The sequence below is a fragment of the Mus pahari genome, chromosome 4 (genome assembly GCF_900095145.1).
Source record: "Mus pahari chromosome 4, PAHARI_EIJ_v1.1, whole genome shotgun sequence".
Lineage (NCBI taxonomy): Eukaryota > Metazoa > Chordata > Mammalia > Rodentia > Muridae > Mus > Mus pahari.
In genome coordinates this window covers 71,292,868-71,305,910 of record NC_034593.1, presented here as the reverse complement: position 1 = coordinate 71,305,910, position 13,043 = coordinate 71,292,868, and the positions used below count along the sequence as shown (strand labels likewise).

The following is a 13,043-nucleotide window of genomic DNA, read 5'->3' as shown; positions in this document are numbered from 1 at the left end:
CCCCTTCAGCTCCTTGGGTACCCAAGGAGCAGAATCTTTTCAATATGATGGTGCAACATTTCTTCTGCATGGAGAATGTCTTCAAATCTGTTCTAGCATTTGTCTACTAATAACCATATTTCCGTTTTATCCAAAGGAACCCTTATTTTACCTTATTTTTTTCCTGCTATAGAATTTTCTGTGACTGGCGCTTTCCTTTGGTTATTTTTAAAGCTGCCTTGCTTGTTACTCTTTTATCTTTAGTTATCGGTGTTTAACCTATGATAGGCCAAGACATTCTTACTTATTTTTAAGCACAAATATTTTTGAGAGTGTCCTATGACTTTTGGATATGTTGCTTGATGTATTTTATTATTTGGGGGAAATTAACCATTGATATCTCTTTCCACATTTCTTCACTCTATCCCTTCTGTGGTGGAACAGGAAACCCTGTGTCAGACTATCATATTTTCCTATACCTGTGGAAGGTGAACTGTCATTACCTCACCTTCTATTCTCTGCGCATATCCAATTGTTCTCACTTTCTCATCTTCAACATGACTCATGTTTCCTGTGCTGAATTCAACAAAAGAAATACTTGTCTCTGAGTTTTATTTCCACTACTTCTTTTTGATGCTTTCTTCTTAAATCTCTCCTCACTGATAATGCCTATTATCCATTTTTACTAGAATCTTGGATGTTTCAAGTTTAGTTTCCTGTTTTGATTCTAATAACTCCATCACATTAATCATCTCTGAGTTGCTTTTCTTGGTTGTCCCTTAACAACAGGTTTTCCTTTCTCATGTTGATTGAATACTAAATAAGATATACAAAATAAGCAGCATTTATATAACAGTGTGAATGCTTGGAAATGGGCTGGGCTCTTCTCCTTCTTCTATGCTGTTGGTGAGTTAAGTCAGTACCATCGGAGGATGGTCTAGATCGGGGTCTTGATGTTAACATCAGTGCTGGGTTTCCTTGTGTTAAAGGTTAGCTCTGCAGTGCCGGCATTTGTTCTTAGTCGCTCGGATTTACTTTCAGCCATCCTTCAAGCTTGTGTTACATGGAAAAGTAGCCTGGAAGTGCCTTGCATGGCTTCCTATGGTAGGATGATCTGTTTTTATTTTAATCTCATCTGTTTGGAAGTGGAAGACCTATGAAACCTGTTAACCTGGGCTTTGTGACTGAGATTTTTTTTCACCCTACTCGTGCTTTCTTATCATAGTCTGACACTGCCTGGCACCTCAGACATGTCATGTAAGAGGAAAATCTTGCCTTTGAGACAACTGATATTCTGGATACAATGTCCTCCTCCATGCTCACCCTGCCATTCTTTTACAGGTACTGGGTTATGTTTTTCTGTTTCTTATGCCCAAGTGGACCTTTCCCTTCACCTACAGGGTAGAGGATTGATACTGTCACTTGGTGGCCTGAGGATTCATCTGTTTGATCATAGTGCCACCTGGATTATATTTTGTGTCTTCTTGCTGCAGCAGCTGCTCTTCTGAAGGCTAACAACAAGATCAGCTCTCTAATTCCCTACCATACTTCCAGCTTTCTCCCAGGCAGTAGGTGACAGCTTTTAAGAAGGAGGCAGTAACTGAGTAGATATGCCTTGTGAATATGAGATATCCAATGGTCTGTGTTACTATGATGATCAACAGGAAGCCTGTCTTCTCTAATTTTATCTTTCTCAGCATTACTCAGCTAATGTTGACCACGGTCTGTGGCTTCTCTCTGTGCACTGGTATTCTCATACTATCCATTCTCAAAAGAGGCAGTCCCTTCTCTTGACTTTGAGATACTTCATGGCCCTATAATATAACATTTATGATGGAATCATGTTATATTGTTATAGTTTTTGTGCCATTGTTTTCCACTAGCCAAGAAGCCACACTCTTTCCAGTTCTCTCTCTCTCTCTCTCTCTCTCTCTCTCTCTCTCTCTCTCTCTCTCTCTCTCAAAAGTGAAATAGATTTGTGGAGAGACAGCAGGGAGACAGGAACTGGAAGATTAAACAGGGAATAAGGGAACAGGACAGGTAAGGAAGGGAGAACTGAGAAGGATACCTAATCATAAGAACCACTTGAGACTCATATGGAACCTCACTGCTGTAGAAGTCTCTTGATTGAATCTCTCTCTAAATTGAATCACAAAATAATGGGGGAGACAAAGCCCCAACTCAACTTCTCTCTTCACCGAGTGAAACTTCCAGTCCCAGGAGTGTTATATCTAATTGCTTTGTTGGCCTAAAGGGTCCCCCAAAATCCCCATATAAATCAGGCTATTGATTGTTCTACACAAATTGATTGTAAGGACTTATTGCTGATTCGTTGAACATGAAGAAGACCAGCTAGTACCTAACTAGACCCTCCACTTCCACTGAGAAATATTCCTGGAACTGGAAAGTACTCTGCATGCTAATACACATACACACACACACACACACACACACACACACACACACACACCACCACCACCACCACCACCACCACCACCACCACCAACAACAACAACAACAAAATAGCTACAAACCATGCAATTGACAATGGTAATCTGCTTACATGGTACACTTGTGCAATAGTTGCACAAACATGGCAGTAATAAACCACAATATGATTTGAAATAAGACCCACTATGTGAGATGGAACCTCTGACTGACACTGCCAAGTTGGTCAAGAACCTAAGACTACATAGGCCATGGGCCAAAGGGAAAGCAGAAAACCAAATACTCTTGTTTTGCTAAAGGAACATAGCAATAATATGACTAGCAACATTCTGCTAAAATCACAGATCAGTGTCTTACTCAGCCATCATCAAAGAAGCTTCCTTTTGTTTTAGATGAAAACTAATACAGAGACCCACAACTGGACTATGAGCAGAGAGTGAGAGGCTTTGAAACACTTCATTCTAAATTAGATAACTTCATCAAATCTATCCCCTCAGCCCTCCAGGAGTTGTGAGGGATGCTGAAAGATTATAAGAGCCAGAGCATCCGGAAGACATCAAGGAAAAAGCATCTTCAAGAAACAACAGTACTGATTCACCTATTAACTCACAGAGACTGTGGCAGCATGCACAAGATCTGCACAGTTTCAAGTAAGATTTGATCCCAGCACTGAGAGGGGGACATGAACATCAGCTCACATCCATGACCAAGAAGCTATCTGTAACTGACAACTGCTTTGCAAAGGTAAAATTTCCAACAAAAGCCTGCTGGGTATATTAAACCATACTTAACGTTAGGCTCTAACACAAAACAAACTCAATGATGTTCTTGTAGAACTTTTTGATTTTGTGTATTCTTTGTTTGTTTACTTTGGTTTTTATCTTACTGATCTCTTGTTTGGATACTATGATTTCTGATTTTGTATTGTTAGATTTGATATTTGTATGTCTTTGTGTCTCTCTGTGTGTGTTTCTTGTGTCTTTTCTTTGTTGTTGCTGTTGTTGTTTTTAATTCTTGTTTATTCCTGTTATTTGTATTTGTTTGCTTTCTTTCTAAAGAGAAAGAAGGAGTTGAATATGTGGAGATGTGGGTAAGGTGTAGAAGGATACAGGGGAGAGAAAACTGTGAACAGGTATATTGTATAAACATTCTTTTCAGTAAAAAAGTGAAATTTCTATCAATATTTGATTTAGTTTATGAATCATCCAAAACCTATAAAACAAACTCAAAACAATTTGACACACAAACCCTAGTCTAAATGAACACTTAACAGTTTGTAGTTGAAGTAAGCTTTAGAGTTCCTTAACAAGAGTCCTGTTGAGTTTTCATGCTAGTAGCACAGCTACCAGTGGGGAACCACAGCTGCTGAAAACCCCCTATATTCTTCAGTGGAAGCATAGTGACTCATGACCCTGTGGAAAGGAAAGCTTTTCTTTTTTCTGAAGCAACCTATCCCCAAGGTCATGGAGAATCAGATCACAAACTCCCTTAGGGGAATAACAATTTCATCCTTTAGGTCATGTATTCCTGTGTAGAAAATTGTAATATTGCATAAGTCCATTTCCCGGAATCATGCTGGATCATTTTTAGAACATTTCTCATTGTAAAAACTGAACCCACTGTCTATTATTTTGCATAAGTCCCAAAGGGACAGAACTTTTACATTTCTTCCTTCATTTCAAGGAAGTAAGAAGGCAGAGACTGTGTCTATTTCTGCCACCAATTCAAGCTGGGCCACTTATGGGTGAGCTTATCCTGGGACAGTAACACCTACACACACACATGAACACACACACACACACACACACACAGAGACACGTACATTGCACTCACAAAAACACAGTCACATACACACATCTAGTCAAATCATGTAGTAAATTTTAAGATGTGTGTGTGTGTGTGTTGCTTGTGTGTGTGTGTTTGTGTAAAAGTTAGAAAAATTTAGGTTCCATTGACATAGATTTGGAGTCACATATTTTATTTTAATAAAAATAGAAAAATGGCCAGAAGTATGTAGATTTTATTTTGTTATTTGACATTCCAAATACCATGTTCACAGTTAAATAATGAGTCTCATTGAAAGTAGAATTTTTTATACCTCCTCAGAGTTCTCTGAGTTTGCAAATAAATAAAATAGGATATTTTTCATATAGGATTCTATCTTCATATAGAACTACTGCACATATGATGGTTAAATTAATATAATTATTTCTGCTATGTATATAGGGAATGGTATTTGAAAAGTGTCCACATGATAGTGGGAGTTCTATGAAGTCTGTATTTCTCCAAAATTACATTGTATTTGACACTTCTGTATTGTACCCTCTTTGTGCAATCACTGTTTTTATTTTTCTCACATTGACACTTCTAAGCATCAAATCACCTCTCTGTGCTCACACCTTAAAATCACAAATTAGAGGTAAGGAAATTCTGTCAGGTGAAAATTCCCAGGGCTCAGGCCCAGGGGAAGATGCTTTCAAACCTGGTATCAAGACTATAAAATGTGTTCCTTAAGAGACAGGGATGAAAAGCAATATGTATTTTAGGTTTGTGACACTACATGTATGTTAACTTGAAAAGGCACTTAATGAAGTAGTTGTAAGAGATTCTTCACAACATAGTAATGTATCTCAATATGAGATTTTTAGGTCAAACACTATAACATATAAGGTGTATGGTTGTACTATGGAGAATTTCAAATAAGTGCAAAAGGTACATCAGAAAGTTTATATTTGATAATGTGTTCCAATATTTGCTAAAATTTAGTTTATTTTCACTTTTAAAGAAAGCATTTCTGGGATTGCTTCATCCAGCCTTGACATGAGGGTCTTCTTATAACATGTTATGCCCTATTTGCTTGTGTGGTTGATAGTCTTACAGGGACTGTGGTTTTCTGAAGGGAAACTGAGGAGGAGTAGGGCTGGCAGAAAGGGCAGGTGGAGAGGAAGGACTAAGAGGAGTGGAGGGAGAGAAAACTGTGGTCTGGATAAGAGAGAAAACTAAATGAAAAGGAAAGATAATACACTTAGTAGGCATGGTGGTATACACACACAACTCAAGGACTTCACGTTCAAGGCCAGCCCATGTAGAAAGCTTAAAATCAGACTACATGCAAAGAAGACTGTCTCAAGAATCAAAAGGAGAAAATAAACAACAAAAAGAAAACAAACAAACAAAACAAATGTACAGCAATGGCATGCGACCAAACCTTTAGCAANAATCTAAATGAAAGCTATGATAAATTCACCTCAATTTATCATTTGCAAATGTACAAATGAATTGCAGGCTTTGTAGGTTGAGATGCATCATAGACACATATAGATGTGTTCAGGAGTGAATGTATATGAATACATTCTTTTTAATCTTCCACTAGTTAGTTAAAGAAATCTCACCCCACTCAGAAATTTTAAAATGGTATCATAATATTATTTTTGATGAGGTATTGCCATTTCACAGTAAAGGATGTTTTCCTTCTGTGATTAGCCTTACTCTTTCAGATCTGACTTTCTCTCTTGTAACAGTTATAAAAGGTCTCATTTCATAATTTACTTCTCAGCAAAATTAATGTGAGTATGTAAAAAGTGCTTACTTGCTAAAAGAATATTTCTTTTGTTTTGTAAGGATTATAGCCTAATTATGTCTTCTCCCCTCTTCCTTTCTCATACCAAACTCTCCCATATAACCCTCCCTACTTTTGTGTATTGAATTGTCGCACAATTCTTTACTGAGTTCAGTCGTTCTAATAAACATTTAATGGCATTTTTGGTTTTTCTAATTATAGAACAAGTTAGCTCAAAACACGTATGGCTTGCTTCTTTGTTTTCTTTTCTGATGCACCAGATTTCTTTTCCTGCTTATTTGTTGCACCTAAATGTAGAACTGTAGTTCTACATTTAGTAGTACATTAGTACTATATTGATGAGCACAGCAAGAAGTGACAACCTGGTCTTATTTTGATCTTATTGGAAATGTTTTCAGCCTCTCCCTATTCTCTGATTTTATCAGTGGGTATATAAAGCACAGGTTTATCATAATGAAGTATGAATACTCAGACCATGGAGTGTTCAGAGTTCTTATCATGAAGAGATGTTGCTTCAACTGTTTAGATCATCCATATCCAAATTTTACCTTTCCATAAATGTAGGACATCAAACTCTCATTTTATTGATTTTTAAAATCTATTTTTGTACCTGTTGCATATTTACAGTTGAAGAATGTTTCTTTTTTATTGCTGGATATTTTATGTATTTACATTTCAAATGTAATCCCCATTCCTGGATTCCCCCTCCCCCCGAATCACCCTCTCCCATTTCTCCTCCTCCTGTTTCTATTAGGATGGTCCCCCACCCACCAACTCCCACCTTTCCACCTTGGCATTCCCCTACACTGGGGAATCGAGCCTTTACAGGACCAGGGGCATTTTCTCCTATTGGTGCCAGACAATGCCATATGTTACATATGCAGCTGGAGCCATCTTTAATGGAAAGTATATAGTTCTTCACAAACGTTTTGTTCTTACTGTGAAGTAGAAAGTTTTGATTTGGAAAAAATATCCCAATTTATGAACTGCAATTCTTTTGACTTCAAATATACCTGTTTCATACAAGGATCACACACCCTCCATAATTATGATCATTAACAGGCATTGGTTTCGTCATAACTTGTCTTTAGATTTCAGAGTAAAATCTTAGATCTATTCTTTATGTGGAATATGTAGACAATTCTTACTTTACTGAAAAGACAAAAACATTTTCTTCCTGTAATAGATGAGTTGTTGACTTAAAAGTTTTAAATATCTTTTAGTATATCCCAAGAGATATATTCATTTTTTTTAGTTCTTTTAGACTATTTTAGTTTTAGAAGTCATTGAGATGACTCAGTTAGTAAAGGCACTTGTCACTAAACATAATGACAGGAATTTGATCCTTGGAACAGGGTGTGAAAGCAGAGAACTCATCCCTGAAAGTTGTCTGAAAATGTCTACACATGCCTCATGGCCCACATGTACACACAGAGACAACACACACACACACACACACACACACACACACACACACCTACAAAATATTCATAATCATTTAAAAAACAATTTTAAAAATATAAGAAGCATTTTTCTACTACTAATGGTATTACCTCAATTTTTACATGTTGTCTCTTAACTCATGTGAATGAAATGGATCTCAATTATTTTTTCTTATCTAGATGTGGGAAATTTCCTCATATAGTATATAAAGTAATGTGTCTTTTCTCTGAATATTGTTATTCCTCTTTTGTGATGTCATTCAACTTGTTATGAGACAGATAAAGCCTTTCACGTATAAAAAAAGCACAGTTCGGGTGTGATCAACTCTCTCAGCTTCCTTTCTTCTTTGCCTCCATTCCATACCTTAGATTTATAACATTTTAACATTTTGAGGTGACAGTTTTGCACTCAAGTTTTTGACAGTTTATTTTAGGTTGTAGTTTTATTTTTCCCACAGTCAGAAATGTTGACACACTGATAAACTTGATATTTTTTACCACTAATTTCCTGTAACCAGTGATCTATAATGAATTATTTGTTCTTCCATATAATGATCTCAGGACATCTTGAACTAAGCTTCTATAAAGCTCATTTTTTTAAAATTCTCTTAGCTCCTAGAGAAAACCAGTGAACCAAAGAGCGTCTCTTTGGAAACAGCACTATAGATCAGCTTCACTTATAAATACATTAAGTCCCAAATAAAATATTAGCAAATGGAATCCATGTGTGTTATTAAAGGCTAATATTCCATGACCAAATTTGGTTTAGTTTATCATGCAAGGGTGATTTCATATTAGGAAATCTATTTATGTAAATCATTTTGCTAATAAGTTAAAGAGAAAAATTAAATGACAGCCTCAATGGAATGCAAACTGTCATGATAAAATTCAACAACCAAAAAATCAAAATCGATGTTTATATGTATATTATATATAATATATCATATATTATACTTATATAATATATATATATATATACATGTGCATATATATATACCTATATGTACATATAGGTATATATATATGTATATTTCTCTCCTGGCCATAGGTGATAGAAGAACAACAAACAAGAATGATATTGACCTACATGTAGAAATGCAACCAAAGACTGGGTATAGCTGGAGCTGTGTGTGGAGATGAGGAGATGGAGGCACAGGCTTGACATGGGAGCCTGAGATTGAGATTTTCCACAAGCATTCTGCAGTCTGAATGTACGCTGAATTTGCCTTGCAGATGTTAGTATCCTGGGCCCGGAAATCAAACACAAAGAATAATAAATGAATAAACAAAGAGCAAAACAAATAAGCAGACAAACTAAAGGTCGAAATGCAGCAGCATGGATGCCACAAAGACAAACACCAGTAGACAGGTCTTCCATGATCTTCTAAGTCTTTGCCACAAACAGACTTACATAGAAAGTGATGCCACAACAACAGAGAGGAAATGATAACAGGCAGGGTGTTCTCAGACCTACACTGAACCCCTTGCAGCAGGGGGAACCTCACAGAGCAGTTTGTATGGATTTATGAGTCTGATGTCATTCCCTGTATGAGCCCCTATGGCTACAAAAGACTGTAGGCGAAAGGAAAAACTCCACTCATGTCAAGTAGAAAGAAATGCTAACAAACAATGATATCACCTATTTCATTTTCTTTCTTAGTTTTATGTTCTTTATTTTGTTGCATTTCTGTGTTTCAAGTGGTTCATTGTTCTATCTTAACTCTACAAAATAGGGCATTATAACAAAATAGGGTATTATAACTGTCCTTTCTTTTCTTACACCTGGTCTATAATGATTTCTCAAAGATCTTACCTCTGCATTTTCTTCTTATCTGGCTCCAAATAGGCATTTCTGCCTCAGTATGACAAGTGAGAACTGCTAAACCACAAAGTCATTAACGAGAAAAATGGCTGGAATTTTAAGTTCCACACTCTCAGGCTCATTTGTTTTGCAGTGAGGGGTGACTGATACACTAACTTACAGGGGGGTTGTATGGTTTAGTGGATGTTTATTTTTCTAGTGTTTAAAGGCATTCTAGCACATTACAAGAACTCAATATTTATTCTTAATATTAAGGATTATAAATAGGATCCTAATAACACATTTATTTCCAGATTTTTGGAAGTATAATCTGAAAAGTAGTGAAAACATCTCTGAAATTTTCTCCATAAGAAAAAATGAGATTTTTTGTTTAGAACTAGCATGGACATCATTTTCATGATATTGAGGAAGCTAGTACCTAACTCTGGCTTTGAACTTCGTCTTTAGTAAAGTAAAATAGTATCAAGGAACTTAAACACCTTCCCAGTTATATATATATCTGTAAGTGTGACTTTTCAAATTCTCTAAAGTGACCTTGCAGAACATTAAAGTTTTTTCTTCCTTGTGGTGGTTTCAATAGGAATGGCTCTCATTGACTCGTGTATTTGAATACTTGGCCCTATAGAGAGTGTCTCTATTAGGAAGGGTGGCCTTGTTGAGGAAACATGTCACTGTGGGGACAGGCTTTGAAGTCTCCTATGCTCAACCTACACCCAACGGGGCACACAGTCTCTCCTTGATGCCTAGAGATCTAGATATAGAATTCTCACCTCCTTCTCTAACACCATGTCTTCCTGCATGTCACCGTGCTTTCCATGACAATGATGAACTGGTGTCAATGGAATACTAATTTTAGCTAACTCATATAAAAGACACACAGTCCAGGTATTTTATTTACAGGCCATAGCCTAGGTTGGGCTGCTTTGGGGGCTATTCTAATTTACGTTCCAACCATATGTCCCTTGTTACTTGCAGTTTCTCTTGGCCACGTGCACATGGTCCATCTCCTCTCATGGTGGCCTCCTCCTCCCTTGGTCTCCTTTCTTCCTCCCTCGAAGAATCTGAATCTCTACCTGCAACCCATGCCCAGGTAATCAAAAACCTGCCTACCTCTACTGCCTAATCACACGCTTTAGCCATTTAGTGACCAATTACTTTGCTGAGCAAGGTTACATAGCATCACTTGGTGTACAGGAGAATCTCCTCAGAGGAGCAAACAGATCTTGGGGACTAGTATTTAGCATTTGAATACATAGTATCTTCCAGACCAACCTCCTACAGACTAAACCTGTTAGACTGTAAGCTAATCCCAATTAAATGTTTTCTGTTAGCAGAGTTGCCTTTGTCCTTTTGTCTCTTCACAGCAAGAAGAAAAAAAAAACAAAAAGCAAACAAACAAAAAACCAAGCAAACAAAAACCCTAAGACATTGTCTTATATTCTGTAATAGATAATTTATTAAAACGTACTCCATTTCTTCATTAAAACAAATGACCTTGGGCTGGTGAAATGGCTCAGTGGGTAAAGGTGCTTGCCACAGAAGCCTACAATCTGAGTTTAAACCATGGAGCTCACATAAGGGTGGAGGAAGTAAACTAGAGTACAGTCCAAAAGACCCATCTAATGGTACTGATTTATTATTTTACTTACACCACCGCAACACACACACACACACACACACACACACACACACACACACACATACACACACACTCCATGAAAACAAAACAAAGCCATAATAGTAAGACAAAAAGCACCTAACAAAACATAGAGATAGAAGGTCTGCAAAAATGCCACTGAGTTTGTTTTGCATTGACCGTCTATTTTGGGTGTTATGGGCTCCCATCCCTAACTAAAAGCTATCTCCAATTGACATCTGCTTGCCAAGAAAACATTACATTTCTCCAATGGAGTCCCGTTGGGTATATAAACACTTGTTAAAATATTTATTGGTGAACCCAATGACTGCTCCTAAAAGTCATTTGCACTGCTCCCTGGTCGTGCTCTGTGCTCACCGCAGCCACCTTCTCTGCCCACCTCTTCCTCCAACGCAGACTCCCCTGAAGATTTCTCGCCAGAGTCCTCAAACTCGACTAAATCCTCACTTGCTGCATCGGACCACCGGTGTGCCCCACCATGTCAGATGCGGCAGTGGACACCAGCCCCGAGATCACCACCAAGGACTTGAAGGAGAAGACGGAAGTTGTGGAGGAGGCAGAGGATGGAAGAGATGCACCAGCCAATGGGAATGCTCAAAAATGAGGAAAATGGGGAGCAGGAGGCTGACAATGAGGTAGATGAAGAAGAGGAAGAAGGTGGGGAGGAGGAAGAAGAAGGTGAATGAGGAAGAGGATGGAGATGAAGATGAGGAAGATGAGGCTCCTACGGGCAAAAGGGTAGCTGAGGATGATGAGGAAGATGATGTCGACACCACGAAGCAGAAGACTGACAAGGATGACTAGACAGCAAAAGGAAAAAGCTAACCTTATGCACTGTGACCTATTCATCCTCCAATTCCCATCTCAGAATTTAATCCTGATCACCTTTGAGTGGAGAAGCAGGCCCTTCCTGCCCACAGTGGGCAATGCCACCCACAGATGACCTGTGCTCTCCACCACCCCACCAAAACCGCAACATGAATTGGCAACATGGGAGGGAAAAAGAACCAGAACTTCCCAGTCCCGGCTTGTTTTCTTAAAATTACTTTAAAAGGAAAATTTGTATTTTTGTATTTACATTTTATATTTTTGCACATATTGTTGGGGATCAGCCATTTTTAAAGATAAGTCGTGACCAGATCAGCCTTCAGAGCGTCTTCTGTCCTACTTCAGACTTTACTTGTGGTGTGACCATGTTCATTATAATCTGAAAGGAGGGAAAAAAACCTTGTAAAAAAACCAAAACAACAACAACAAATCTTATTCAGAACATTCCAGTAACATTTTGTTTGTGTATGTACCTAGCTGTACTATAAGTGGTTGGTTTGTATGAGATGGTTTAAAAGGCCAAAGATAAAAACAATTTTTCCTCTTTTTTTTTTTTTTTTTGTCTATGAAGTTGCTGTTTAATTACTATTTTTTATTTTTATTTTTTGGCCTGTTTGATGTATGTGTAAAACAATGTCCAACAATAAAAACTGGAATTTTATTTTGCTGAATTGTTCTAACAAAAAAACATTTATTGGTATCTTTTGAGAACTGTTTATTCATTTCATGAATCCATTTGCTGATTGGATGTTGGAGTTGGTGTATAATTTTTGCAATTCCTTATAAATCCTGGGTATTTATCCTCTGTTTAAAGCACAGCTGGAAAAGATCACCTCCCATTTTGTAAGCTGCCTCTTTACTTTAATAATAGTTTCATTTGCTATTCAGAAAATTTTGAAATTTTATACACTCTCATTGGTTAATTCTTGGGACTATTTCCTGTGTTATTATAGCTCTATTGAGAAAATTCATGTCCTTTTCTTTAGATTGAATTGAGTTCTCTATGTTTTCTTCTGGTGATTTCAGTACTTTGGGCTTATAATAAGGTCTTTGATCATTTTGAATAGATTTATGAACAGGGTGAATTATAGGAAATGTTTAATTCTTCTGCAAGTGAGACTTTTGCCAGAACAATTGATTGAATACTCTTTCTCCTACTGTATGTTTTCCGATTCCTTCGTCAAAACTTAGGTGGCCGCAAGTCTGTAGGTTATTAACCAGCGATCTACTCTCTTCCATTACTGTGCCATTTGATCTGACACCAGTATTAGTCTCTATAGCTCTATA

General features: G+C 37.3%; 1 pseudogene; it reads left to right on the top strand.

Moving 5' to 3' along the window:
- Positions 1-11,406: 11,406 nt before the first annotated feature.
- Positions 11,407-11,732, top strand: LOC110321047 (annotated as a pseudogene).
- Positions 11,733-13,043: the final 1,311 nt, after the last annotated feature.